The 7,017-nt window shown below is 34.9% G+C and overlaps 2 pseudogenes; one reads left to right on the top strand and one right to left on the bottom strand.

The window, feature by feature from the left end:
- Positions 1-1,137: 1,137 nt before the first annotated feature.
- On the bottom strand, positions 1,138-1,469 carry LOC114205429 (ATP synthase F(0) complex subunit f, mitochondrial pseudogene; annotated as a pseudogene).
- A 506-nt stretch (positions 1,470-1,975) lies between these two features.
- LOC114205440 (vimentin pseudogene) lies at positions 1,976-6,612 on the top strand (annotated as a pseudogene).
- The last annotated feature ends 405 nt before the right edge of the window (positions 6,613-7,017 follow it).

Here is a 7,017-nt window from a genome sequence, read left to right as displayed (position 1 = left end):
AACCCTCTTCTAGGTTGCACTGCCAACTTCTCATTTTATCCTCACATGACAGAGAGTAGAGAGGGGAAGCAAGTTCTCTCATGACTCTTAGAAGGATTACTAATCCTATTCTCATGACCTTATCTGGCCCTAATTACCTCTCAAAGACCCTACCTCCTGATACCCTGATACTGAATTGAGAGGTAGGGTTTCAACATATGAGCTGGGGGGACAAAAACATTCAGTCCGTAATACTAGGTGACTGTTAAATGGCTCAGCATTGTTTCACATGTTATCTAATCAGAGTCTCTTTTATAATGAATGGTAGCATATCTTTCACCAGTCTACAGTTTTATTGAACTAAATGTTAGTTGTATAACTTTTTCCACTTCAGGCATTTGAAATAATAGTTTTGGGGAATGTTAAGTATTATCAAATTTAATGAAGAAACATTTATTGAATACTTTTTATATGCTGAACACTGCTAAGTTTTCTAAGTGTGCTAAGTTTGCTAAGGGATATAAAGATGAATTGAGGGTATCTGGGTGGCTCAGTTGGTTAAGTATCTGACTTCGGCTCAGGTCACGATCTAAGCGTCCTGGGATCAAGCCCTGTATGGGGCTCCCTGCTCAGCAGGGAGTCTGGTTGTCCCTTTCTCCCTGCTCATTCTCTCTCTGAAATAAATAAAATCTTTTTTTTTTAAGTATGAATTGAACAGGGCCCTAATTAAAGAGCACATAATGGCAATGGTTAAATAAATGTTAATAAAGCATAAATTCTATCATATAGGTATGTACTAAGTACAGTGATGATAGAACACAGAGTGATCTACCTAAGTGGAAAGAGGAGACAATTCTGCTGGTGTTTTTTTCTTCCTAAGTTTACAGCCATGACACTTTCAGGATTCATAAAATCAGTCAAATCAGTCCAGTAGGTTATGATCAGTATTAAGAAACAATAGATGAATAGAAATTATGAGATATATCACAGGTAGTAAGATTAAGGATTTTTATGTGAAAATTCTTCTTTTTTTTTCCCCCCCGTACCCATTGTCTTTTATTGGATGTTAATTCTCAATTAGGATATGAAAGGATCCAAGGGTTGCCAGGAAAAGGTCATGGTCAGGAATGCAGAATGTTCCTCCACACTGTGCCCTCTTCAGTGGTACATGCACAGCTGCTCATGTTTGAGCTCCTTGTAAGGAGACTGTGGTTGAAAAGCACATAAGCTGCCAGCACCATAGAAATCTCAGCGATGCCCCCTTTCTTCACATTGACATACTTGTAATTCTGGTAGTAACCTCTTTGAAATGCTCCAACAATGCCTTTAGGGGTGAAATCCCATATCAGTTTTCAGCTTGGCAGCTCTCCTAGTTTGACATCCATGAGTTTCTTCTCCTTCACTGGTACGGATGACCGTATCTTGGAGTTCTGGGTGTTCGCTCTGACAAGCCGCTGAAACTTTCTTCTTATACACATATATTCAGACATACATGCACATATTTGTGTACTTGTATCTTTAAAATATGTATCTTTTGGGGAGTCAACATCTAAAAAGTTTCAAAGGTACTTCTTTGCATTACTGGAATAAAGAATAGTAAATGCAAAACAGAGACAAATAATATAAGATACCATATTCAATTAACTATATTTGGTTTGTCTGGATTGTAGAATATGTGTTAGGGAAGTAAATGGAGGGAAGATGTATGTGGAAGCTTCATAATATAATGTTTTAAATGCTTTTTAAGTCAATTTACACTTCTGAAATTTGTTTTTAGCAATAGGACATGATGCTTTTATTGTGACGCTATAAGCTACACTTTTTAATTACATATATAGGTTAATTTTAACAACATGGTGAAGTTAAGAGGAAGTGTTTATTTCTTATGTGTTACTCTAGGAATTCAGGGATTTGAAGGCAAGATGATGTGATTAGTATTTTTTTTAGCACTGGTGCCCAATCAGTTATACTAGGGAATTGATACCTGCCAATCAGAATGAGACAGGAGCAGGTGGGGGATTGTGCTACCAATCCTTAAACTCCCAAGCAATTAGTGAGGTGAAAGAGATTTAGGGGAAGAAGAGCAAGAATGCTTCAGAATACTTTAGGAGCACCTACCTGGAACTGCTGATGAGAATGGATGATTTGGAATGTCTTGTGTGATGCCTCTTCCCCATTTTCTTTTGACGAAGCCTGTAGACGAATTTGAATAAAAATATTATAATATGAAGACTATATAAAGTCAAAAAATAATCCAGGAGTTATATAGGAAGTTGTAAGAAACTAATAGTGCCCTATTTTTGTCCTATTAATTAATTTTCAGCTTGATAGGAAATATTATAACTTTTGAATCAGAAGACCAGATCTTGACAAACATTTTGAAGTCTACACTAAGATGTAAAGTCTAGGGTGACTAGAAGAGTTATTTTATGAGGCGGCAATAGAAGCAACATCTAAGGCCAGGAGAAGAGATGAAGTGACTATGGGTGTCCCTGGCCACAAGCAAAGAAACAGCAGAGAGAAAGGGACCATGGAAGCTTATGGAAATGGGACCAATATTCGTTCATTTATTTATCAATCATTTGCAGCACACAGGATAATTATGTGATATGTTTATCTCAATAATATTAATATTAGTTAAACCTTAATCTAGATGAATCTTCAAAGTTTTATTTTTTTTAATTACTTCTGCTCAGCACCTGTCTGAATGTAATTAACAAAACACATTATCATAAGTAGCTAATCAAATCTTATGCACTGTAGTACATAATCCATTCCCTCATGGAAAGTTTCTGACTTGAAACTGTTCTAGTTTTTCATTTAAGAAATATTGCATTGCATTAAGCTAAACTTTTCTATTCTCCTATATTTTGATGTCTAAGGGCAGTAGTCTTTTATGCACCATTACCAACACAGCCTTGAGCAAACCAGCTGGTGTTTTCCGTGAACATCAGGAGATACCAGCACCTCAGTTTGGTTATATTTCTGTTTGATATGGGCTGAAAATATTGCAAAAACTTTCATACATATATAAAATTTACTTTTACTCTCTGTATGTCTTAATTTTCCTCCTAGATTCATTTTTTTTCTTTTGGATGGCATTTGAATCATATGTATGTCTGAAAATAACTGTATATATGTGTATATAGGTATACATAAGCATATGTGTGTATATAAATATATAAAGCTTATACATTCATGTCAATGTCATATTCACAATTATTTAATAGTTCAATAGAGGCAGAAAACAAAACCCAGGACCTTTATTAGATGATAGGTGTATATATATATCTTTTTTTCTATCAAGACAGATGTTTTCCTTGGCTCATATTGCATATATTTAATTCATTTAAGTAGTCATATCATGCTGGATCTTAGGCACACAGATTTAGATCAGTTTACCTTATCTTCCTCCATTTTTTTCTTTAATCTTCCATTTCAGTACCTTTTCTTCTCATCATAAAAACATTATCGCAAATTAAATGCTTAACCTGCCAATCCTCCATCACTACCTATATTTACAGATATTACATATATGAGTACTACTTAATGTTGTATCATATGTGCTTTGAAAAATTATAAATTTAGTGTACATGTTCTATTGCAACTTGCCTTTTTACTCAGCATTTTCTGTCTGAGATAATCCAAGCTGATAAAAACATATTTTGTTATATATTTCAATTATATTGTGTTATTCCACATTTTATCAATCCATTGACCTCACTGAAGCATATTAAGTTGTTTCTTAGGATTCCCCAATGGATATCCTTACACATACCTTCTTTTGTACTATGTACAAATTTCTTTAGGATATATATATGCAGAAGAGTATTTCTAGGACCTACAGGTAAATGCATTTTCACTTTACTTAAACTACCAAATGGTTCTTTAATACTACTGTGTTATAGGTTTACCATCAGCATGTATGAGTTTCTCTTTTCCCCGTACCCTCAAACATTGATGTAATCACACTTTTAAAATTTCCCTACCTAGTGGGTGAAAAATGTTTTCTCCTTGTTGCAGTTTGCATTTCTTTTGAGTAGTAGTGAGATTGAGCTTCATGGTTCACCTAGGAATTGCCTCCTCATAGTCTCTGCCCATATTTCTGTAGTTACCATTTCTTATTTATGTAAATTTGTATATTCATTTTAGTTTGTGCTTTCTCACTACCAATCTTATGTGTTTTCAAACACAAAATGGTTTCTTCACCTATGATAGTTTTTCTACCTTTTAAAAGTTAATCACATTAGCTCTTTTCTTTTCCTTTAACCCTCTGAAGTTTTCTGTTAGGTACATTTTAGTTTGTCCCAACAGATTTTGTTTTGTAGTGATTTCACTGGAGTTCTCTCTAAAACTTCCACAGATTTCCTCTGTATCCTTATATTACTCAGGGGTGACTGTGTGGAATATGGGGGTTTCCCTTCTCCCTATGCGATTCAAAAAACTAGCATTCTACTGTAGAATTCTGATTGGATTGCATTGTAAACTAAGAATTTATTCCCCCCTCTTTTTTTAGGATTTATCCTGTAACATAAAAATTATGATAATTTCTTAAGACAGCCACTATTTTCTATTATGTGGTCAATATTTCTTAACATTTTTACTGTGTGATAAAATTTTTATTTTCTATTCCTTGGATATAAATTATATTATAGAATTATAAATTTATTTCTAATTTTTTGTCTGCTTGATATATTGACTTAGGAGAGAATATGTTAATTATGAAACTAACCATTATCCTTCAGCTACTGCTGCTGGTCCACCTCATCCTCTTCCTCGTCTCTCTCTTTTTGGTTAATATTTGCCTGACATGTATTATTTCTGTTATTTTATCTTCAAATTATAAAGAAAAGTATTAAGTATATTCTATCCCTTAGCATATTTTTGTATTCATGCTTACTTTAAATATTACTTCCCTTCCTTTTGTCCCTTCCAATTCTTACCCTTTTCTCTCCTTTCTTCCCCAACGTAGATCCAGTATTTTTAACCTCTGGCATTTTAGTTCTGGATTTTTATGGAAAAAACTATTATTACTGGATGGGCATTAAGCAAATTTTAATAATTTTACTTTTGTTATTCTTTCTAGATTCATTTTTCTTTTCCTTCTTAGCATCATTTAATAATCATTTTGGAGAGTGTCTCTGGGTGATAAACTTTTTGAATCATATGTATGTCTGACAGTAACTACTCATATTTAAATATTACTCCAGGTAGAAATAGTTTTATTTTCAAAGGTTTTTTTGTTCAACTTTTAAGACTTTTTTGATTGCCTAGAATGTTGTTGAAGAGAAATCAGATATCAACCTTATATTAATTAACTGTAGGTATTAATCTCTTTGATATCTTTTTTTTTTTTTTTTAGTTTCCAAAGATTTATTGAAGCAGAAACAAGTTGGTCTGATACTTGTTGGAAAAAAGCAGTTTTAATGGTATTCAAAAATACTTTTTCAGAAATATTCTAACACAAGTTTTCTTCATAAACTAGATTATATTGTAAACTTTTTTCTAAATCTTTTAAGAGAGTTGGTTAAGAACTAGAGGTTATTCCTATTCCAAATCTTTCTTGTGCTCCTGAAAAACTGCAGAAGGTCATTTGAAGCTGTTTAAGATACGGATTTATTTTTTTTACTCTTGCTGGTGATAATTGCTGTACTAAGTATGTGCAAACTTCACTCAAGGTCATTGTGATGCTGAGAAGTTTCATTGATAATCTGTCCATCTCTAGTTTCAAGCGTCTTAATCAGAAGTATCCTTTTTGAGTGAGTGTCAACCAAGGGGGGTAAATCCAGATTGGTTTCCCTCAGGTTCAGGGAAGAAAAGTTTGGAAGAGGCAGAGCAATTCTGCTCTCCTCGCCTTCCAGCAGCTTCCTGTAGGTGGTAGTCCCAATGTTGAGCACCATCTTAACATTCAGCAGGTCCTGGTATTCCCAAAGGTGAGGAGCAGTGTGCCTGGCATGCATCTGCTGTAGGACTCAGTATACTTCTTGCTGGCTGATGCCATTGACACTGAGTTCAAGAAGACTTGCACCAATGAGAAGGTGGAGCTGCAGGAACTGAATAACCACTTTGTCAATTACATCACACTTCCTGGAGCAGCAGAACAAGATCCTGTTGGGCTAACTTGAGCAGCTCAAGGGTCTGGGCAAGTTGTGCCTGGGGGACCTCTATGAGGAGGAGATACAGGAGCTGTGCCTGCAGGTGGACCAGCTCACCAACGACAAGGTCCACGTCAAGGTGGAGCAGGACACCCTGGCTGAGGACATCATGTGGCTCTAGGAGAAGTTGCAGGAGGAGATGCTTCAGAGAGAGGAAGCTGAGAGCACCCTACCGTCTTTCAGACAGGATGTTGACAGTGCTTCTTTGGCATATCTTGACCCTGAGCTTAAAGTGGAATGCTTGCAAGAAGAGGTTGCCTTTTTGAAGAAACTACATGATGAGGAAATCCAGGAAATGCAGGCCCAGATTCAGGACCAGCATGTCCAAATCATTATGGATGTTTCCAAACCTGACCTCACAGCTGCCTTGTGTGATGTACTCCATCAGTATGAAAGCATGGCTACCAAGAAACTTCAGGAGGCCAAGGAATGGTACAATTCCAAATTTGCCGACCTCTTGGAGACTGCTAATCTTTGATATCTTTTATAAGCTTCATTTATCCTTGATTTCATAAAATTTCACTTCAGTGTGTCTAGAAAGGGTTGCTTTTAGTTTATTTCTTTTTCTTATACAAGCTTGTCCTTTTAAATAAGCTTTATGAAAACAACATACTATAGTTCTGAGAATCCTTTACTATCAATTCTTCAAATGTTTCCTTACCATCTTTTCTCTCTCTGAAACTTTTATTAATAAATATTAGACTTTAGCATTCATTCTTTATTTCTCCAGTTTTATTTTATATTTTTCTATCCCTTTAGTTGTTTCTGCTTTGAACTGGGCAAATGATTCTAACTTGCTAATTGAATCTTTGTCTATGCCTACATTGAGCATCTACTTTATTTTTTTCATTTTAATTTGCTTTTTATTTCCAATATCTTTAAT

The sequence above is a fragment of the Eumetopias jubatus genome, unplaced genomic scaffold (genome assembly GCF_037043125.1).
Source record: "Eumetopias jubatus isolate StellerSeaLion01/CBP00866 unplaced genomic scaffold, mEumJub1_p1.0 scaffold_7, whole genome shotgun sequence".
NCBI classification, from domain to species: Eukaryota; Metazoa; Chordata; class Mammalia; order Carnivora; family Otariidae; genus Eumetopias; species Eumetopias jubatus.
Note: the sequence above shows the minus strand (reverse complement) of the source record. Positions and strands in the feature narration are given on the sequence as shown.